Below are 24,449 nucleotides of genomic sequence, written 5' to 3'. Positions count from 1 at the left end.
TTTGTTAACAGTTTTTGTCTCGTGACGACACCTGTGGTTTCCGGTAATGGGTACCGGCGCTGCGGCAGTCCTGTAGAGCAGATGTTAGGGCAGCTGGGTTGGTGCGGCTCTCCACAGGCAGGGCACAGCTCCAGGGCAGTGTAGGTGCAGATGGTGATGCTGGGCGTTGTAGTGCAGGGGCGGTAGCATAGTAGAAATAACTGACAGAAACAGTGGATTGCAGTCATCCGAGTTTACTCACAGTTCTTTAGGTTCCTCGGGTACACTGTACATGTGTCACCCCCCCGCGTCGCACTGTGTTTGCCAGGCAGGGGTTCAGCACTCCCTCACGTATATCAGAAGCACTTAACAGGACCCCCATTCTTTATGTTCCTTCCTTAGCCGACTTCCCACACTGGGTCTTCTCCCTCCTGCCCTGCGCCCCGCCACACAAAGTCCCTATCGGGTACTCTGAGATCCCTCTGGGCAACTTGTAGTTCCCGGACCTTACTTGGTGCCCTTCACGGCGGCTTAGGTGCGGTTGTGGCAACAGCACCATGGAAGTGCAGAAGCCTCCGGTTTTCCAGCCGAGACCTGGAGTACTCGGCTAGTCCAGGGATCGGTTCCCTTCTTGCGGTCAGATCCCTCTGACGCCTGGCAGATTCGGGCGTACGGGTGCCGTCCTACACTCACCGCACCCCCTGGGATCCCTTCAGTTACCAGAGCCTTCCTCCCTGACTCCCCTCTCACTACTGGGCCTCTCTTACTAGGCCCCACTCCGGAGCAGAGCTCCTGAAGAGACTCTGCTCCCCTCCTCTTCTCCTCTCTCTCCTTATTGCTCACAACACTAACTAACTAAGATGGCTTCCCTTTATATATACAGTACAGACCAAAAGTTTGGACACACCTTCTCATTTAAAGATTTTTCTGTATTTTCTTGACTATGAAAATTGTACATTCACACTGAAGGCATCAAAACTATGAATTAACACATGTGGAATTATATACTTAACAAAAAAGTGTGAAACAACTGAAAATATGTCTTATATTCTAGGTTCTTCAAAGTAGCCACCTTTTGCTTTGATGACTGCTTTGCACACTCTTGGCATTCTCTTGATGAGCTTCAAGAGGTAGTCACCGGAAATGGTCTTCCAACAATCTTGAAGGAGTTCCCAGAGATGCTTAGCACTAAGTCCATGGTTTTTAATATTTATGGACTTATTAATTAATGTTTTAACCTTTAATAAACATGGTGAGTCTACTCTTTATCCAAACTAACCTAGTCTAGTCTTTTTTTATTAATAGGTTAAAGAGAACCTGTCACCAGGTTTTGGTCACCTAATTTGAAAGCAGCATAATGCAGGAAGAGAGACCCTGATGCCAGCGATGTCAATTTCTGGGCTGCTTGCTGTCGTTTTGATAAAATCACTGTTTTATCAACAGGAAATTATCACTAGTAGACTAGTAAACCTGCTGCCTGTTAGTCCTCCATATTTATGAGCTCTGTATAAATCTGCCCCCCACTACTGATTGGCAGCTTTCTGCCTATGCACAGTGTACACGGAAATCTGCCAATCAGTGATGTGGGCGGGGTTATACATGGTTCAGCATTCTGAGCTATGCTAGATCTGCAGCAGAGAAAACAGTGATTTAAAAACTGAAGCAAGCAGCCCAGTAAATGAAATATCTCTGGAATTAGGGTCTCTGCCCCTTCATCATGCTGCTCTCAGATGGGGTAGAACAAACCTGGTGACAAATTCATTTTAAGTTAATTGGTTGTATTTTTGTTGGGTTTTGTGCCACCATGCTTGTAGTACTGACAATTAGCTGGTAATATAAAGTGCAGGTACCACCAAGTTCCATCAGGAGATGACAGAAGACAACTGCTTATATTACAATGTGCTACATGACAGCAGGATGCTGATTTTGCTTGTATTATTTGGACATTAAGGTTGGGTGGGTGCAACCTAAATAAAGAGTGCCAGCCAAAAATGCACAGTTACAATATGTCAACAAGAAAGAAACAAAGGAGCCAAGGAAATAATAGGATATCTTTATTGTGAACTCTATCAAGAGAAAAGCAGAATAAATCCACAGATTAGAAAAATCAAAAAAAGCACAGCGATGTGTGCAAAATGGCCAATCCATGTCCCAAGTCATGGACATAAGGACAATCCACCCCATACTGAAAATACGGGTTCTCAGGAAAGAGACAAGAATAGTAAAAAATACTCAATAAGTACAAAAAACTCTTATATCAATGTAACAGAGGCAATATAGCACGAAAAGAGAATTACTAAGCATTGCAGAAAATGGCCAGCAATACAGTGCCTTGAAAAAGTATTCAGACCCCATGAACTTTTCCACATTTTTTCATGTTGCACCCACAAACCTAAATGTATTATATTCGGATTGTATTTGATATTAACACTAAGTAGCAAGTATTTGTGAAGTGTAAAGGAAATGATACATGGGTCTCAAAATATTTTAAAAATAATATCTCTAGTAACTGTGATATATGAGAAATAGGATTATAACATAAAAGATAAAAGTAATGATTTTTTAAATATATGGAAACCCTAGAATTACATTGGTAATGGGAAGAGCTGGTATTTTATAGTATGTTAAGTCTTTTAATGAATGCTTGGCATATTATTATATCTCTTGTATGTGGATAAAAAAAATGTATTATGAAATAAAAAAAACAGAACTAAAAGCCGCCATAAAGTTCTCTGCCGTTCCTCTGGATTCTAAACTGCCACCCATGATGCCCACATCAGTGTATAGGGCAGAGCAGGGCCATGAGCCGCTGCCTGGCTGGTGCCACCGTCACCTCTGACCTCAGCTGCACGCGACCAACTGCCGTTTACTTTCATCTGTCGGCTGAAGTGATCGGACTGAAGTCTACAGACAGGAAGATATTTTTTAAGAATGGCGTCTACTGGACACGGACAAGAGAGCGAGGAGAAGAATAGAGAAGCAAAGAGGAAGAGAGAAGAGGATAGTGATACCCCTGGATTAAATAAGATCATGAAGAAGAGGGGAAAGGCCAAAGACCATGGATTGGAGGATGAAGAGCCAACACCTGGTTGCAGCAGAGACCCCGGAACATCCAGCCCCTACCCCAGCCTTAACATGAGCAACTTTACCATCCATGATATCTTGGGTAGGGGCAGCTTTGGCAAAGTAAGTTTTTATATATATTTCTTTACCCATATTTGCTATTTTATCTCCATTCGTTATCTTCTGTAGGTTTTCGTTATCTTCTGTAGGTTTTCTTCCCTACAGCGGCTACAAATATATGTTTTTCTGAATATCATTTCTTGTCATGTGTGGCCGTTGAGGGACGTAAGATGCTGCGCTTCCAGCCTATTGGGATATGTGTATAGGGCTAGGGCTACACTTCCTTGTGACTGCCCTCTGCAGAGATCTTGACACCTTGACTTGGGGTCTGTTATGCTGATGCGCGCGATCACACAGCTATCCCACACACTGACATGCTGATCTGCACAACCCAGTGTGTCGTATGATGCTCCGAGCATCCCGCCCACAGGTACTGACAGGACTCACAGTTGGGGTGCCCGTAAGGACGTATTCGTACACGCCTACATAGGGCCCGATCTCGCACATGCGCGAGGTCCAGATGCCCTGTAGGCTTGATCCGGAAACACTCTCTCTCCTCCGCTGTCACGTGGCCAACCTCGGAGCGCATGCGCCGGAGCAATATGGCAACCATATCGAACGGAGCTCACTACAGCCGGGACAAATCTGGGTAATTACACTTCGGGACATAAATATAAGACTGGGACAGCTGCCTAAACACCCCACCTTTCCCCTGATCAAGCCACAGTGGTAGCGGCGATACACCTTTAGCCTACAGGTCTTATTTAAGGAGCCTATAAGGCTGGTATTGGGGGAATCATCTCCCTCCTATCTCCTGTTGGTAAATTGTGCATTTTGTCTATGATGAATACCGATAGCACTTTTTCTATTAAAGAAAAAGAAAAAGCTTTTGACTAAATATTGCTTGCACTAACTATCAGTGCCTTAAATAGGAGAGGTGCTCATTTATTTATTTATCTGGACCTATGTGGGTTTACACAAATATATTGGGTGTGTTTATTGGTGGTGCATACATTGTCTTGAGGTCTTGACCACTATTATATTTCAATGTGGTACACTGTTGGATTTAAGCTTTGTGCTTTTTAAATGTTTTTAATTTTTGCATGTCTGTCCGGTCTTGATGAATAATAAAATCATGTTGGTATATATTTAGTGCTCCCTGTCTTTCCATACATACCTTCTTTCCTTGTTGTGCGTTAGAAGGATTAAACTGAGCAACCCCTAAAGCCTGCTCAAATGGATACCGAAATAAAAAAGCAACTGACACTTAAAATAATTGGAGGAAAAGTGAGGTAGTGATAATCAGTGGCGACCGTTCATTCAGTTTACCACCGATAGCAGCTTGAACTGTTTTACATAAATCTCAGTGGTTTTTGTTTAGAATTATATACCTATGGTCAGCTGTATACACTAATAACGGGTGTATTTTTCCACTTGCTGCTTTTAGTTTTATTTTATCTCCTACTTTTGCGTGAGCGAGGGTACATTATTACTATATAGATTATTTCACATATTGTTTCATCTGATCATCATAGTTAGATGTAGTGCTGCTATAAATGGGTTTCCTGATTCATCGAAAGGCTGAGTGGGGGGACATGGTTTATTTTCATGTCATGGTTTACGGTATATATGCTGCTATCAGGATACAATATATACTTTGACCTCCATGTTTCAGTAAACTTTAAATCAGCTGCACATTGATATAAAACCAATAGTGACCAAACCAGCTCAATGTGCCAACCAGTGTATGTTCTATTTGTTCCCATATGGTGATGTTGGAATACCCCTTTAAGACCTCTCCATAGAGCAGTCATTGGGTAGACAGTGCATTATGCAGATAGCTTAGCTTTGCTCTGCTATAAGGTCCAGGTTACTAGCAGACTCACAAACCACTCAGTCCATGTGTTTCTTATGCAGTAGATAGCCCAGCTGTTTTCCACCTCCCATACACATTTTCTAAGCATTCCCTATTTCTTTCCTTAGGTGGTCCTGACATCAATCCCCAGCCGAAAGATCTATATGGCTGTAAAGATGGTCAAGAAAAAGAAGGTCAATGAAAACATCATTATGAGAGAGCGGCGGATACTCCTGGCCGCCAGAGACTGCCCATTTCTTTGTCACTTCTATGCCGCACAGCAGTCTCGTAAGCGCGCGTATTTCATCACGGAGTATCTGTCCGGTGGCAGCCTCGAGGCTTTGATTGAGATGTGCGGCTACTTGAACATCGACAACGTAAGGTGAGAAAGAGGAAACTATACCAAAAAGAGAGAAGAGGGGTGGAAATAAAAGCGAGGTTGGGATGTAGCTGGGAAAGGGCTGGCAGGACATGTAACCCAGGTGGGAAGAAGGTGCCAGCGATGACATTGATACTACACTCTGTTCTCTCCATCAGATTCTACACAGCAGAGATTGTATGTGGCCTCCAGTTCCTCCATGGACACAACATCGTCCACCGGTAAGCAGAACGTTCCTCCCTCTCTGTTTCCTTTACATTCTATAAATATTGCCCCCCACTTTCCAGGGCCTCTGTCTGTCTATTCTACCTGATCTTGCAGTGACCCATTTTCTATATCCTGTATCACTGGGCAGATTTCTTATTCTATTGTCTTATTTCATTGCAGAGATATTAAGCCAGAAAATATCATGTTGGATGCAGATGGCCACATCCGTATAATCGACCTGGGGCTCGCCCAAGATGGCGTCACCTCCTCCAATAACATCACTGGAGTGACGGGCACTTTCCATTTCATGGCCCCTGAGGTGCTTCGCGAAAAAGGATATGGCACAGCAGTGGATTGGTGGAGCCTGGGGATTGTGGTATCCGAGATGGCTACTGGACGCTCCCCATTTTACACCGGCTCCGACAGCAAAATGGCTCACAGAGCTATGACCAAAGGAAAGCCTGAAATTCCATCTTGGCTTGATGCTGACTTGAAAGATCTCATCAAGAAGCTGCTGTGCAAAAATCCTCAGAAGCGATTGGGTGTGTGCGGGAACATCAGAGAGCATCCATTCTTTACCACCATCGGCTGGGAGGATCTGGAGAAAAGGAGAGCACAGCCACCATTCATACCATTCAGGCCAGTTCTGGAGAACCATCTTATGCAGTGGCCGGAGGAAAAGAAAGCCTTTAACCCCGTGGCCGGCTTTAATTACGTGTCACCAAGCTGGGCCCGGTAAGATAATTCTTCTCTAAAGATAAATCCCATCAAATGCTCTTCTCACCTTGTGGCCATTATCACCATCCTTGTCTTCTCCCACTGTTTCTGCCAATGACCATGTCTTTGTTATTCTTAGGTGGATGAGAATATCTGGCTTGTGAAAGAATCCAAGACCATCTGGTGAGTTACCGCTGTACACACAGGACACTTATCATTATATTTGTACATTATATCTGATGTTACACAGGGGAATGGTTCATTATAATGACCATTCCTCTAAGATAACAGAAGATCCAGGAGATATAAGTTGTTGAAATGTCTTTCTCTTATGTCTTGCAGGATAGCCCGTGCCAACTGCTCAGAACTTCTTGCCTCCTGACCCGTACCTCGTCTCTGCTGCTGTTTGTCACCTCGGCTGCCTGAAAACATCATCTCTCTCTATAACATCTTCATGCTGGACCATTGCCATCGTGTCGCTGCACCAGGCCCTTGACTTGGCATCCTCCAATTCTGGGCTGGCATTTGCCATCACTCCAGCCCGAAGATCTTCTGTGCCTCTGGGAGTGGCCTGTGCTTAGTGTCCATCTGGTGAGTTCAGGAACAGTAGTGTAATATAGGCTATTATCCCTGAACTCACCTAAGCACAGGCGTGGTAAGTATTTCACATCCACATCACTCACACTACATGATAGTTATAGATCCCACACTACATGATAGTTATAGGCCCCACACTACATGATAGTTATAGACCCCACACTACATGACAGTTATAGGCCCCACACTACACGATAGTTCTAGGTCCCCACTACATGATAGGTATAGGCACCCGCACAGACAGACATAGCACGTAGATAGAGATTTCGGCTTTTGATCCTGGGATTTAATCTGATCGCCACATTTGGGGTCAGGAAGGAATTTTTCCCCCTAATATGAGGATAATTGGCCCATTCCTCATGGGGGGGGTTTTCGCCTTCCTCTGGATCTACACGGCCTTAAATAGGTTTAGTAATATATCAATAAGTAAGAATCACACAAAAGTAGTGCAAAAAAAAAGTTTTAAATGACACACAAAAAAAATTTTTTAGTCTAAATATATAACAATTACCGGTAATTAAAATATTTATAAGAAAAATCTCACTTTCACTACTTACAGGTTAGGTATGAGCCTTTGATCCTGGGATTTATCACGATCGCCATATTTGGGGTCAGGAAGGAATTTTTCCCCCGTGATGAGAACAATTGGCACATTTCTCACATGGGGTTTTCGCCTTCCTCTGGATCAACACGGCCTACAAATAGGTCTAGTAAAATAAAATAAATAAGTAGGTTCTCATATTTATAATGAAAAAATCTATGAAAAAAAAAATATATTTTTTGGCTTAAAAAAATAGTTTACCTAAATATATAAATATATTAGTCCAAAAATAGAAAATAATTAAATATTTAAATAAAAAAAATTGTATCACACATGAGCTATGATAGTTGTAAAAGTAATTCACATATGGTTAATTATAAATACATATATATATATAAATATTTTAAAATATAGGCAGGTTTACAGATAAGTCATGGCTGACACACATAACTTATGCAGTAGCTCAGTACAAAAATATGAAAAAGTTAAATAGTTTAATAAATGTTTCAGAAATGTATTTAATTCCACAGGTTTGGTATCAGCCTTTGATCCTGGGATTTATTCTGACCGCCATTTTTTATTTGGGGTCAGGAAGGAATTTTCCCCCCTGATATGAGGACAATTGGCTTATTCCTCACAGGGGGTTTTCGCCTTCCTCTGGATCAACACGGCCCATAAATAGGATTAGTCTGATAGATGAAAAATGTACACATATACATAAACGTAAAATATATAATATCCCCGTCTATAAATAAAATCTTTCTTTTACCCCCTACATCGTTGCTCTTGTCATTATTTCATTGGACGTCCATGTAGTGAATGTGGGTTTAGCCCCTGAGTCTTTATTCTCCAGCACTATGGATCTTGATGGGGTCGTCTAGTGTCATGTAAGGTTTCTCCATATGGGTCAGAGGTAAAGCCCCAATGTGCTGTGAAGAAAAACCAAATTGGTCCCTTCTGCACAAACCTCGTGCAGTAAGCGAGTACCCGGCAGCAAGTGCTGAATTTCCCTACAGCGCCTCCAAAGATGAAAGTATTGCACGTGGTGGTCTGTAATCACTGGGCTGTCCATGGAAATCATGGATATGTTGAGTCCTCCAGAGCAGGAGACGCTGCTTGTTGGTCGTTTCCTTTCTGATTAATAGATGAGAATACAAAACGGGGTCCCTTCTATTTCCTCAGATTCCCATAAAATGGCATTTGGATATTGGGTTTTCTACACTGTTCAAGAACATTAAAGGTTCCGGTGCAACTTCAGTCACTGCTTAGTATAGAGTGAGCAGTAGCTGTAACCGCACCCTGGCACTGACTGACAGCCGGCTCAGCCGTGCATCAGTACAGATCCGGCTGTCAGTCAGTGCAGATGCGCGGTTACAGGAGCGTCGGTAGGCTCTTAGATCCAGGGCCAGGATGACGAGTGCACTGCCCCGAATTTCTAGTTAGCTTTTTCTTTTTTTTTTAATTAGAATAAACTTTTGTACAGGTGTAGCACCCCGAGGGTTCGGTTGCTACAGAGGTATTGCATCTCACCCAGATGTGCGATATCTCACTTCCAGGTAAGGATGGAGTGTGGCTCAGGACCCTAACACCCACATGCACTACACCACATTTCCGGGGGACAGCTCGACGGTGCTCCCATTAGTTATGCAGGCACGAGTGAGCATGTCCCTGGCTGGAGTGGGGGGAGGGAACACCTAGAGAAGGGAACCCGGTAGTGTGTGCGTGGGGGAAGTAGATCCTGGGTGCACTCTGTATAGGAGTATAAGAGGGAGGCACCATTTTGGAAAGAGAGAGAGTTCAGAGAGGAGAAGCCAGGGAGCAGAGCTGCTTTATGGGCTCTGCTCCACAGGCAGGCCCTGTCAGGAGGCCTGAGCCAAGAGGAGAAGACAGGGAGCAGAGCTGCTTTATGGGCTCTGCTCCACAGGCAGGCCCTGTCAGGAGGCCTGAGTCTGAAGGAGGAAGAGGAGCAGACTGGGCTCCAAGAAGGACAGAGGGGACCCCAGGGGTGTGGACTGGCTGGTAGCCACCACACACCCGCCGCTACCTGAGTAGGGGGGTCAGGTCTAGAAGAAGGGAACCGGATCCCAAATTAGTGGAGGAGAGAAACTACCCTCAACTAAGAACCGGAGGCTGCGACATTACATGTGGAGCAGCCCCTCACCAAACCCGCTAGAAAGGCACCACATAGGACCTGGGAAACGCAGGCCAACGTTTGCCCACCAAGAAGGTCCGAGGCAGCTGGACATAAGCGTGGTCACTAGTGGGGTTGAAGACCAGAGACAGGAGACATAAAGGGGGTCCTGCAAAGCACTCCAGAAAGACCTGGGAGTTAACCGAGCCCCTCACCTGGTGAGCACAGCGCGACACAGGCGGCCACCTCTGCAGCGGTGGCCTGGAGCAGTAACCGAGTAACTGTGAGTAAAGACCCTGAACTGCACCATCAGGACTCCGAGTTGTCTTTGCTGCGCTCGTGTACCACCATCACCTCCATCATACACCCCTGCTGCCCTGAGGCCATACCCCTCCCGTTGGGGGTTATACCATCATCGCTGCACCCATACCACCGGCCTCAGCGGACTGCTCTGCAGCGGCGGCTTCAAAGCCGCACTCAACGGGTGGCGTAGTCGATAAAATTAACATCTACTGCCATAGACTGCCACTTAGTTTGACTCCCTGGGCACGGACCGGGTCACCGCCACGAGACTACAACCCTCAACAGATCCGGCTCCGGGTAAGCCCCCGTGCGCGAGATGCCGCACGACACAGAAGGCCCAGGGGCGCGTCACAGGCACTCACACATACAGGGTTTGCCTGACACAGCCTCTTGTCATCTTGTAGATCCTCCACCTGCACCCTGGTCCTCCTTTTCGGCGCCAACTACAGAAGAGGATTTATCCATTCATGTGCAAAGTGACTGCACAGCATTGTGAGGAGGTAGAGGAAGGAGGCGGGTGGGCTAAGGCTGTAGGGGGCAACAAGACAGCCAGCCCAGAGGAGAGGGGAGACAAATGCAGCCCTTTCCCATCTGTGGCTGCTGTTCACACACAGGAGCTTCCTCCCTCTGCTGTAATGCCATTACCAGCTCAGCATTAGGGCCGGCTGTCAGTCATTGTCAGGGGTGCGGTTACAGCCGCCGTTCTCTATACACAGAATGGTGATTGAATGAAATACTGATAAAAAAATCACTCATGTCTGAATGAGCCCCTTACAGTATGTGCACATGTTAAGTATTTCTGCATCATTCCTGCATCTCTTGGCAGGAAAACACAGCCTCAAAAACGTTGCATTTTTGCCACAATTTTGCCACGTTTTAACTGCGTTTTTTCAGTGCAAAAACGCAGGCAAAATCGCACAGAGAATTGACATGCTGCAGATTATTTTTTGCACCAAATCAGCAAGTCAAAAATATTCCCACAATCAGGAACCAGCAGCGCTTTGGACACAGAGTATTTTCGCTGCGTTTAAAACGCTGCGTTCTGATCACACAGGTAAATCCACATGTATTCATTGAACACCTGCGAAGTTACTACACCCTATACATTCTATTGTGAAAATTAGTCTCTGCAACAGAAATTGACATCCCGCGGCTCATAAATCCATGCCACTGGTGAGTTTACGCTGCATCAAATAGAAGCACATTGGGCATGGGATTTCTATAAATCCCATCCATTGTGCTTCTAATGTACAATGCAGCGTTTTGGATGCTGCACAGTTGAGCTGTGTCCAAAATGCTCCAAATACTGATCGTGGGCACGAACCCTTCATGTATTTACAGCTGCCATTAAAAGACAGTCCCTGATAGTGGTTTAACATTGGGATTGCCCAAGCAAGGTTTTATAATCACATTGCCCCACTTGCCCTATCATCACACACAGTCCCCTCATACACTCACTGCAGTATAACCACCCCTGCTGTAACATAATTGCATATGCCACAGGTATTATTCATTCTCTGTACTCATAGACATATACATCTTGCAGTAATATATCCCCTATGTAGTATAATAATCACCCCCACAGGCTTATATACACAGATACACCCCCGTAGTATTATTGCCCCGTTATATAATCACAACGCATGCAGTAATATCACTCCTCACAGTATTTTTACATATATCCCTTGTAGAATAGTAAATCCCCCTCTTATTGGAGCATACAGACAGCGGGTGAAATAACTATTGAACACAGAAAAACCAATGGGGACAAATGACCTGGGAGGGATATATACATAAATCAAATACAAAAGGGGAGAACCCCAACAGGTATCCCTCCCTAACAGGCCATAAAAGGTAACTTTTAATTAGTATTAGATTGAATAAGGGTATGGAAAGCGAAACTTTAAAAACCACATGCCTCCGGTTTGCTATTATATTTCATGTGCAATGAGCCATTGCTTCTATTGATCAGGTGATAGCACCCCGGGGTGCCATCATTCACAGGCAAAACAGGGCAATTCAATTTAAAATAGCAAGTCCCCCCAACGCGTTTCACCGTTTACTTGGCGTCATCAGGGGCAGGGACACAAACAATAATGGCCGCCGGCCGTCACCCCCCCCATACATAGCTTATGTAGGTGTAGACCCACCAATAAGATACTGAGTGATATATCTGCAATTACCAGTCCTGTTGATCGACAGTCCATGCCAATCCTAAAGCTGCTACGTATCACTATCATCCGTCACACACAAGCATCGTATTAGCAATGTTACTATGGAAATAACTTACCAATCCCAAAAGCTTTCGGTGCTACACAGCCCAATGACGAGTCCACTCGTCACCCAAAACCTCACCATGACGTCTGACACTTTGATAGGGCAACATTCACCGCAGTACAAGCCAATCCTAGGGCTGTGACATACTGCTATTAGCCAATCACGAACAAGTACCGCCTCACGGACCGTTGTCATAGTAATGAACTACCAATCAGGTCAGTCTGCATCGCCGCATGGACCAATAGGAGCTGCGCTCGTCAGCCATCACGGCATAATGATGCGGAATAATGTGATACGGCAATTTCCTCTGTGAATACTCCGCCCCCCTGTGGACTCTCGGAGTTCCTACACGCTCGTCATTATGATGCAACGCATTGTGATTGGATGAGAGCTCAGCCGAATCGCTGTATCTGAAACGACATAGAGCTATGCCACCGCCTATTTACACATTGCCGCGGCATCGAATGTATCATTGTACTTACATTCAATAGGAAACTTATCAGAACCGCCTGCGTTTAGCTTTGTATTATGAATTTAATGTTTATATTGTTATCTATAATAAATATGCTTAAGATTAAATGTTCAGCATCACGTAACCTATTTCTATCTTAGCTGTACTACATAATAAGCAAGACTTTTGGATGCACATACAGTGCCTACAAGTAGTATTCAACCCCCTGCAGATTTAGCTGGTTTGATAAGATGCAAATAAGTTAGAGCCTTCAAACTGCAAACGAGAGTAGGTTTTATGAACAGAAGCATAAATCTTACAAACCAAAAAGTTATGTTGCTCAGTTGAATTTTATTAAATTTTAAACATAAAAGTGTGGGTCAATTATTATACAACCCCTATGTTTAATATTTTGTGGAATAACCCTTGTTTGCAATTACAGCTAATAATCGTCTTTTATAAGACCTGATCAGGCCGGCACAGGTCTGTGGAGTTATCTTGGCCCACTCCTCCATGCAGATCTTCTCCAAGTTATCTAGGTTCTTTGGGTGTCTCATGTGGACTTTATTCTTGAGCTCCTTCCACAAGTTTTCAATTGGGTTAAGGTCAGGAGACTGACTAGGCCACTCCAACACCTTGACTTTTTCCCTATTGAACCAGGCCTTGGTTTTCTTGGCTGTGTGCTTTGGGTCGTTGTCTTGTTGGAAGATGAAATTACGACCCATCTTAAGATCCTTGATGGAGGAGCGGAGGTTCTTGGCCAAAATCTCCAGGTATGCCATGCTATCCATCTTCCCATGGATGCGGACCAGATGGCCAGGCCCCTTGGCAGAGAAACAGCCCCACAGCATGATGCTGCCACCACCATGCTTGACTGTAGGGATGGTATTCTTGGGGCCGTATGCAGTGCCATCCAGTCTCCAAATGTCACGTGTGTGGTTGGCACCAAAGATCTCGATCTTGGTCTCATCAGACCATAGAACCTTGAACCAGTCTGTCTCAGAGTCCTCCAAGTGATCATGAGCAAACTGTAGACGAGCCTTGACATGACGCTTTGAAAGTAAAGGTACCTTACGGGCTCGTCTGGAACGGAGACAATTGCGGTGGAGTACTTTACTTATGGTATTGACTGAAACCAATGTCCCCACTGCCATGAGATCTTCCCGGAGCTCCTTCCTTGTTGTCCTTGGGTTAGCCTTGACTCTTCGGACAAGCCTGGCCTTGGCACGGGAGGACACTTTCAAAGGCTGTCCTGGCCGTGGAAGGCTAACAGTAGTTCCATAAGCCTTCCACTTATGGATGATGCTCCCAACAGTGGAGACAGGTAGGCCCAACTCCTTGGAAAGGGTTTTGTACCCCTTGCCAGCCTTGTGACCCTCCACGATCTTGTCTCTGATGGCCTTGGAATGCTCCCTTGTCTTTCCCATGTTGACCATGTCTGAGTGCTGTTCACAAGTTTGGGGAGGGTCTTAAATTGTCAGAAAAGGCTGGCAAAAGAGATCTTTAATCCACACATGTGAAGCTCATTATTCTTGGTGCCTGAACTACTTCTTAATACTTTAGGGGGACCAAACAGAATTCTTGTGGTTTGAGGGGTTGAATAATAAATGACACTCTGAATTAACTTTTTACGTTTTAAAAAAAAAAAAAAAAATTGGCTGCAGTGCATTTCCCACTTCCAGGCTGATCTACAGTACAAATGTCACAATGCCAAGTTAATTCCGCATGTGTCAACCAGCTAAATCTGCAGGGGGTTGAATACTACTTGTAGGCACTGTATATCCATTTTATATTACTAACTTAGTGGCACCTAAGGGTGAATAATCACTACTGTCACCTTCTTAAGAGGTTACTAACAGGATATTATTATTGGCTTGAAATTGTAGCATCCGAGCTCTATGATAATATAAGTATGAAAGCAGCAGCATATCGGCTTAGAATTTATATTCAGGATAATGCATTTTAATCATGGTCTAAAAAAGCCATAGTGGACAACCTTCCCTACACAAACTGATTGAGGAATAGTTGTCAGACTGTGATATTAATCATATAAACCTTTATATCAAACAGATCTGCTTCTCTCTGTTCTCAGATAGGACAAGGGAAATACAGAGCATAAATAATAGGGCCAAGTCACCCGCCCTTTCCCCCTTTAAAAGTAAAGAAATAAAACATCATCATAATTGGCATCACAACGTCTGTAAGGTTTGTTAGGGATTGTGCAGTTGACGGCACAAACATCAGACCGCACTCAGACCAATATTAGTCTATGGGGTCGTGCCCACTATGCGTTTTTCAAGCATTTTTGCCGCGGAATTTCCACAGCGAAAACGCTTGGTAATACGTGCCCCATGGTCCCCAATGATAATCCTCATGTGCTGTGCACATGCTGGGGAAATTTCTGCTGCGGATTATCATTGCGGAAAAATACGCAGCATGTCCATTAATTTTGCAGACACGCAGCGTAATTGCCGCCATTGACTTGCATTGAATCGCTTAATATCCACATGACTACATGTGCACGCGCGGATATTAAGAGTTTCAATGTGCGGGTGGTACCCGGGTCTGAAGAAGAGGAGACTTTCATCCAGACCCGGGTACCATAGTACCTGTAAAAAAAAGAATTTAAAATAAAAAATAAACATATACTCACCTTCCGATGTCCCCGGTCTCCTGTATGATGCGTCCGGTCTCTTGTACGGCTCGCGATGGTCTAAAAGGACCTTCCATGACGTCATTAAGTCATATGACAGGTCTCACGACCCCTGACGTCGGCAGTCGCGTGACCTGTCACATGACTAAATGACGTCATGAAAGGTCCTTTTAGACCATCGCGAGCTGTACAAGAGACCGGACGCAGTGGAGAAAAGATCGGGGGCCATCGGAAGGTGAGTATAATGTTTTTTTTTCAATCTTTTTTTCAACTATTAACTTGGTCACACTATATAAATCTATGCCGGTCGCATGGATTTATATAGTGTAACCAAGTTGTCAAGCACTTTTCCAAGTGATGCTAAAATCGCTTGGAAAAGCGTTTGATAACCCGCATGCAGAAATCCATGTGAAAAACGCTTGACAAACGCTTCTACCTGGCAGGAAAAACGCATGTGAAATCCGCATGCGTTTTTCCTGCCAGAGGGATGTGGAAAAAATCTGCAGCATTTCTGCATCGTGGGCACTTAGCCTAAGGGGCCGTGCACATGTCCAATTTTTTCCTTGGACAAAGCCGATACGAGAAGAAAAAAAAATTGCTGTATGCCCAGGTTTGATCTGATATTCAGATCGCACGAGGCCATGAAAGTCAATGAGTCTGTAGAAATCATTGGACTGCACTCGGATGAAATCTGAGTGCAGTCCAATTTCCGTGGACTGACAGAATGGAGATGATGGAGAATTTTTTTCTCTCCATCTTCTCTTGGGTGAGAGAAAATATGTTGGTGTGACCCTAGCCTAAGTCTGATCTATGAAAATATAATTAACATGTATGGTAAATGCTGTTCAGAGAGAAACATAGAAAAACCATAAGTGAGTAAAAGAAATAAGATAAATAAACTAGAATTGCGTGATTACCTTCCTTGAAAAAAAGAAAATAAACAAAAACAAGAAAAAGAGCTTAAAGTTGTCACAAAAAAGTAAAAAATAAAAAAGTTCTCTTTACCTTGCCAACTCTTCTTCGTCTGTACACTTTCTGCGGTTCCCCAGTATGGTATGGAGCTAGGACCTCTGCCCATTGCACTGGGGGAAATTTCTCCCTGACTGTTATCCTGTCAAAGACAGTCAGGAAAGCTGTAGGAGCTGATATACTGTATTAGGTAAACAGCAGCCATTCAGCAATTCACAAACATCAATTCAACATATGTCTATGTTTCTTAACCTACTGCAAATATACAGTACAGACCAAAAGTTTGGACACATCTTCTCATTTAAAGATTTTTCTGTATTTTTATGACTATGAAAATTGTACATTCACACTGAAGGCATCAAAACTATGAATTAACACATGTGGAATTATATACTTAACAAAAAAGTGTGAAACAACTGAAAATATGTCTTATATTCTAGGTTCTTCAAAGTAGCCACCTTTTGCTTTGATGACTGCTTTGCACTCTCTTGGCATTCTCTTGATGAGCGTCAAGAGGTAGTCACCGGAAATGGTCTTCCAACAATCTTGAAGGAGTTCCCAGAGATGCTTAGCACTTGTTGGCCCTTTTGCCTTCACTCTGCGGTCCAGCTCATCCCAAACCATCTCGATTGGGTTCAGGTCTGGTGACTGTGGAGGCCAGGTCATCTGGCGTAGCACCTCATCACTCTCCTTCTTCGTCAAATAGCCCTTACACAGCCTGGAGGTGTGTTTGGGGTCATTGTCCTGTTGAAAAATAAATGATGATCCAACTAAACGCAAACCGGATGGAATAGCATGCCGCTGCAAGCTGCTGTGGTAGCCATGCTGGTTCAGTATGCCTTCAATTTTGAATAAATCCCCAACAGTGTCACCAGCAAAGCACCCCCACACCATCACACCTCCTCCTCCATGCTTCACGATGGGCACCAGGCATGTAGAGTCCATCCGTTCACCTTTTCTGCGTCGCACAATAACATGGTGGTTGGAACCAAAGATCTCAAATTTGGACTCATCAGACCAAAGCACAGATTTCCACTGGTCTAATGTCCATTCCTTGTGTTCTTTAGCCCAAACAAGTCTCTTCTGCTTGTTGCCTGTCCTTAGCAGTGGTTTCCTAGCAGCTATTTTACCATGAAGGCCTGCTGCACAAAGTCTCCTCTTAACAGTTGTTGAAGAGATGTGTCTGCTGTTAGAACTCTGTGTGGCATTGACCTTGTCTCTAATCTAAGCTGCTGCTAACCTGCCATTTCTGAGGCTGGTGACTCGGATAAACTTATCCTCAGAAGCAGAGGTGACTCTTGGTCTTCCTTTCCTGGGGCGGTCCTCATGTGAGCCAGTTTCTTTGTAGCGCTTGATGGTTTTTGCAACTGCACTTGGGGACACTTTCAAAGTTTGCCCAATTTTTTGCACTGACTGACCTTCATTTCTTAAAGTAATGATGGCCACTCGTTTTTCTTTACTTAACTGCTTTTTTCTTGCCATAATACAAATTCTAACAGTCTATTCAGTAGAACTATCAGCTGTGTATCCACCAGACTTCTGCACAACACAACTGATGGTCCCAACCCCATTTATAAGGCAAGAAATCCCACTTATTAAACCTGACAGGGCACACCTGTGAAGTGAAAACCTTTTCCGGTGACTACCACTTGAAGCTCATCAAGAGAATGCCAAGAGTGTGCAAAGCAGTCATCAAAGCAAAAGGTGGCTACTTTGAAGAACCTAGAATATAAGACATATTTTCAGTTGTTTCACACTTTTTTGTTAAGTATATAATTCCACATGTGGTAATTCATAGTTTTGATGCCTTCAGTGTGAATGTACAATTTTCATAGTCATGAAAATACAGAAAAATCTTTAAATGAGAAGGTGTGTCCAAACTTTTGGTGTGTACTCAGGGCTGTATTTGCCCTTAGGCACTTGTAGGCATGTGCCTAGGGCGCTGGAATTCGGGGAGGGCGGCGCCTGAGCGTGTTTTTTTTTTGTTGTTGTTTTTTTTTGGTTCGTGACCCGAGCCGGCTGGGTGGCTCCACCCCCCCCCCAGTCATCGCACCCATAGGCGGATTATAATGAGGGCAATCCGGGGTGTCTATGGAAGGGATTGCCCTCATTATATGTGCGGCGCTGCGGCACATACTGGCAGACAGTGGCGGGGGGGCCCCCGGACCGCTCCCCCAGCCGCGGCGCACGGCCGCTGCTTCTTCTCCGGCCGGGCCAGCACTGCAGCAGTTAACTTCCCTGTGTGCTGGCTCGGCCGCGTCACTGCTAGGAGACAAGGCCCTGTGCGTGGCTGTGTCTCCTAGCTGTGACGTCACGCAGTGCTCGCCCGGCCTGCAGTGCTGCACCGGAGAGGACTGGAGCCGAGCCGGGGGATGGTGAGTCTGTGTGTGTGAGAGTGTGTGTGTGTATGAGAGAGTGAGTGTGTGAGAGAGTGTGTATGTGTGAGAGTGAGTGTGTGTATGTGTGATTGAGTGTGTGTGTGTGTGTGTGCAGGCAGATATCATTGTGTGATGTCTGTTTATATGTATTTTTGTGTTTCAAATGTGTTTATGCGTGTATGTATATGTCTGTATATGTTTGTGTGTGCGTGACTGAGTGTGGCCTCCCGCTTTCTCTGGGGGGGCGCTGTGCGGCCTCCCGCTGTGTATAGATGGCACTGTGCGGCCTCCTGCTGTGTATAGATAGCTATGTGCGGCCTCCCGCTGTGTATAGATGGCACCGTGCGGCCTCCCACTGTGTATAGATGGCTACGTGCGGCCTCCTGCTGCGTATAGATGGCTACGTGCGGCCTCCTGCTGTGTATAGATGGCTACGTGCGGCCTCCCGCTGTGTATAGATGGCTACATGTGGCCTCCTGCTGAGTGTAGATGGCGCCGTGCGGCCTCCTGCTGTGTATAGATGGCGCCGTGCGGCCTCCCGCTGTGTATAGATGGCGCCGTGCAGCCTCCTGCTGTGTATAGATGGCTACATGTGGCCTCCTGCTGTGTGTAGATGGCGCCGTGCGGCCTCCTGCTGTGTATAGATGGCGCTGTGCGGCCTCCCGCCGTGTCTAGATGGCGCCGTGCGGCCTCCCGCCGTGTATAGATGGCTACGTGTGCTCAATATTGAGTCATGCAATTAATGTAAGGCTATGTGCCCACGATGCAGAAATGCTTTGGATTTTTTTTGAGCGTTTCTGCATCTCCCTGGCAGAAAAAACGCATGCGGATTTTACATGCGTTTTTCCTGCCAGGGACATGCGGATGTGAAGCGTTCTTCACTTGCAATTCCGCATGTGGGTTGACAAGCGATTTTAGCATCACTTGGAAAGTGGATAACAACCTGGTCACACTATATAAATCCATGCAACCGGCATGGATTTATATACTGTGACCGTAAAAGAATGGTAAAAAATAAATATATAATTACCTTCTGATGGCCTGCCAACGTCAGCGGTCGCGTGACCCGTCACATGACTAAATGACGTCATGGCAGATCCTTTTCAGACCATCGTGAGCTGCCAGCAAGCCAGGACGCATCGGATAAAGACACCGGGGGCCATCAGAAGGTAAGTATAATATTTATTTTTTATTTTATTCTGTTTTTACAGGTACTATGGTACCCGGGTCTGGAGGAGAGTCTCCTCTTCTCCAAACCTGAGTACCATCCGCACATTGAATCGCATGGATTCTGCATGTACAGATCCAGTGATGCGGATTACATGCGTTCCAATGCAAGTCAATGGCGGCGAAAACGCCGAGCTTCCGCAAAATAATTGGTAGTGCTGTGGATTTTTCCACAATGATAATCCGCACCGGAAATCTCCGCAGCAAGTGCACAGCACATGCGGATTATCATTGGGAAACATGGCAGACCTTCTACCAAGCGTTTTTTAAGCGTTTTATGCAGAGGAATTGCTTAAAAAACGCATAGTGGGCACACAGCCTAAAAAAAATTATTATAATTAATATTGTGCCAAATTAATTGGCACATGATCTATCACAGGGGATCATGTGACATGTGATACATCAGGTGTGTGTGTGTGTGGGGGGGGGGGGGGGGGGCCGCGCCTTCTAAACTGCCCGGGGCCCTTGCTACTCTTAATCCACCCCTGGCGGTCAGGGTTAACCGCCGGTGCAGTGCAGACCGCCGGGGCTGATATAGATGTGCAGCACTGGATTGTTCAACTCCCCACGGGAGGAGTATGGCCCCAGGGCAGAATATATAATGGATGATGGAGGGGATGATTCCGACCGCGATAGCCAGGAGACGGAGGCCTCTTCAACAGTTCAGGGTCTTTATTATAACAGGTAAAACGACCCAGAAACAGGCCCGGCTAGGAGGGGGCCTGGATGTCTGAGAACAAGTGGGAAGCTGGCCCTGGCCAGGGTGAGGGTGTAGGCCTACCGTGCTTTCTGCGCTCCTTCTGGCTATTTCCCTTCTGGTAGTGTAACAGCCCACGTTCCTGAGCTCACCGTGTCCTCTCGCCCGTATGGCTTGCAACGTGGGTCCCTTTCTACTCCCGGCCTGGTACGGCTTTGCTGGTCCCTTCTGCTGTGGCGGAGCCTCCGGGCTTCTTAGGCCAAGGAACATACAGTCCCCTGCGGACTGGTTTCTGCTGTGGGACGTGGAATCCTCACAGCCTCAGACACCAAAGTCTGGTAGAGTAGTCTCTTTGTCTGCCAGGACAGGCGTACTTCACCTCATGTCCCTGGCTTGTGGCTCTCCCACTGCCACACGGCCTCTTAGGCTGCAACACAACTGTCTGTCCCTGCTCTCGGACACCTCTTTCTTCAGACACAGGTTGTCCAGTTCTCCCTAATCCTGCCCCCAGTTCCAGCATTTATAGGGGCAGCTTGCTCCCCCTACTGGCCTGAGACAGGAGGTATTGCATGCTAATGTTCCGCTGACTAGAGAACCTCCCCCTTGCTCTCAGACACAGCTTTATTATATTTGTGGCATCCAGGCCAGTGTGACACATATACATGCCCCGCATAGTGCTCCGTACTGTATACACGGCCCCGCATAGTGCTCCGTACTGTATACATGGTCCCGCATAGTGCTCCGTACTACTGTATACATGGCTCAGCATAGTGCTACCTACTGTATACATGGTCCCGCATAGTGCTCCGCACTTTATACATGACCCCGCATACTACTCCGTACTGTATACATGGCCCCGCATAGTGCTCGGTACTGTATACACATCCCCCGCATAGTGCTCTGTACTACTATATACATGGCCCCGCATAGTGCTCCGTACTGTATCCATGGCCACCGCATAGTGCTCTGTACTGTATACACGGCCCTGCATAGTGCTCCATACTGTATACATGGCCACCGCATAGTGCTCTGTACTGTATACACGGCCCTGCATAGTGCTCCATACTGTATACATGGCCTCGCATAGTATCCCGTACTGTATACATGTCCCCCTCATAGTGCTCTGTACTGTATACATGGCCCCGCATAGTGCTCCATATTGTATACATGGCCCGCATAGTGCTCCGTACTGTATACATGGCCCGCATAGTGCTCCGTACTGTATACATGGCCTCGCATAGTGCTCCATATTGTATACATGGCCCCGCAAAGTGCTCCGTACTGTATACATGGCCACGCATAGTGCTGCGTACTGTATACATGGCCCCTCATAGTGCTCTGTACTGTTTTCATGGCCCTGCATAGTGCCCCATACTGTATATATGGCCCCGCATAGTGCTGCACACAGTATACATGGCTCCGCATAGTGCTCCGTACCGTATACATGACCATAAATGTTCCCGCATAGTGCTCCGTACTGTATACATGGCCCTGCATAGTACTTCGTACTGTATACATGTCACCCGCATAGTGCTTCATACTGTATACATGGCCCCACATAGTGCTTCGTACTCTATACATGGCTCCCCATAGTGCTCCGTACTACTATATACATGGTCCCGCATAGTGCTCCGTATGTATACATGGCCCCGCATAGGACTCCATACTGTATACATGTCCCCCGCATAGTGCTCCGTACTGTATACATGGCCCCGCATAGTGCTCCGAACTACTGTATACATGGCACCGCATACTGCTGTTTTGTATACATGGCCCCGCATAGTGCTCCGTACTGTACACATGGCTCCGCCTAGTGCTCCATACTGTATACATGTCCCCGCATAGTACTCCGTACTGTATACATGTCCCGCATAGTGCTCCGTACTGTATACATGGCCCCGCATAGTGCTCTGTACTGTATACACGGCCCTGCATAGTGTTGCACACAGCATACATCACCCAAAGTGATCCATACTGTATACACGGCCCCTGCATAGTGCTCCGTACTGTATATATGGCCCCACATAGTGCTCTGTAATACTATATATATGGCCCTGTATAGTACTCCGTACTGTATATATGGCCCCACATAGTGCTCTGTAATACTATATATATGGCCCCGCATAGTGCTCTGTACTGTATACAGGGCCACCCCATAGTGCTCCGTACTGTATACACGGCCCCGCATAGTGCTCCGTACCGTATACATGTCCCCCTCATAGTGCTCCGCACCGTATACACGGCCACCACATAGTGCTCTGTACTGTATACACGGCCCCGCATAGTGCTCCGTACTGTATACATGGCCCCAGATTAAAAAAATAAATACTCACCTCTGCCATTCCAACGCTGATCCCTACCTGTGGGCCCACGGACCATCATCTCACCCTTGTCAGCACACGCGCCTTCCCCCTTTCTCTAGCGCCGCGGCCACTCTCCTCTGCGCGCGCCCTCCCATCAGGCCACGCGCCCTCCCATCATGCCCAGACCATGGAGGCACAGGGAGGGCAGTAGTACTATATGGGGGCACAGAGAGGGCACTAGTACTATATGGGGCACAGAGGTGGCACTAGTACTATATGGGGGAACAGAGAGGGCACTAGTACTATATTTGGGCTCAGAGAGGGCACTAGTACTATATGGGGGCACAGAGAGGGCACTAGTACTATATGGGGGCACAGAGGTGGCACTAGTACTATATGGGGGAACAGAGAGGGCACTAGTACTATATTGGGGCTCAGAGAGGGCACTAGTACTATATTGGGGCTCAGAGAGGGCACTAGTACTATATAGGGGCACAGAGGGGGCACTAGTACTATATGGGGGCACAGAGGTGGCACTAGTACTATATGGGGGAACAGAGAGGGCACTAGTACTATATTGGGGCTCAGAGAGGGCACTAGTACTATATTGGGGCTCAGAGAGGGCACTAGTACTATATTGGGGCTCAGAGAGGGCACTAGTACTATATGGGGGAACAGAGGAGGCACTAGTACTATATGGGGGAACAGAGAGGCACTAGTATTATATGGGGGCACAGAGGGGGCACTATTACTATATGGGGGAACAGAGGGGGCACTAGTACTATATGGGGGCACAGAGGAGGCACTAGCACTATATTGGGGCTCAGAGAGGGCACTAGTACTATATTGGGGCTCAGAGAGGGCAGTAGCACTATATTGGGGCTCAGAGAGGGCACTAGTACTTTATGGGGGAACAGAGGGGGCACTAGTACTATATGGGGGCACAGAGGAGGCACTAGTACTATATGGGGGAACAGAGAGGCACTAGTATTATATGGGGGCACAGAGGGGGCACTATTACTATATGGGGGTTTTCCAGTCATGTAGGATCCCAAAGTTATTAAGAAGTAAACGAGTGAGTATGACACACGGTATTATCAGAACTACTTCTCACTAAATGTCCTTTTAGCACTCTAGCACTTTAGACTGGTACTTTCCACATTACTGATTCACAGTGAATATGTCCTGTTAGCACTGTAGCACCTTAGATTAGATTATTTCAGTCTATTGTTTCACAGTGACCATTTTCTGAATACTTGTGACGCACCCCCTGGGCCAGTGCTGTTTGGGGAATACCCGGAGCCGGATCAGATGGGGGTTGTAGTCTCCGAGTGGCGGTGACCCGGTCCGTGCCCAGGGTGTCAAACTCAGTGTGTGGCAGTCCTACAGATGTTGCTGGATGTTCTTTGTGTCGACTACGCCACCCGTTGATTTGCGGTCAGTACGGCCGCCGCTGCAGAAGGGTCCGCTGAGGCTGGTGGTGTGTGTGCAGCTCTGGTAGTATAACCCCCAACGGGAAGGGTATAGCCTCAGGGGGTCAGTTGTAGAGGATGGGGGTTGTGGAGGTGCAGTGTGGATGGTAAGAAGACTCAGAGTCGGGCTTTGCAGTTCAGGGTTTTTACTTACTGCTGTTCTTTTGGTCACTCTGGCCTTGAGTGACCA

Source organism: Phyllobates terribilis, unplaced genomic scaffold (assembly GCF_046119375.1).
Source record: "Phyllobates terribilis strain yellow unplaced genomic scaffold, ASM4611937v1 Scaffold_3__8_contigs__length_932513732, whole genome shotgun sequence".
Lineage (NCBI taxonomy): Eukaryota > Metazoa > Chordata > Amphibia > Anura > Dendrobatidae > Phyllobates > Phyllobates terribilis.
The sequence above is the reverse complement of the archived record's forward strand: the minus strand, read 5'-3'. Positions refer to the sequence as shown.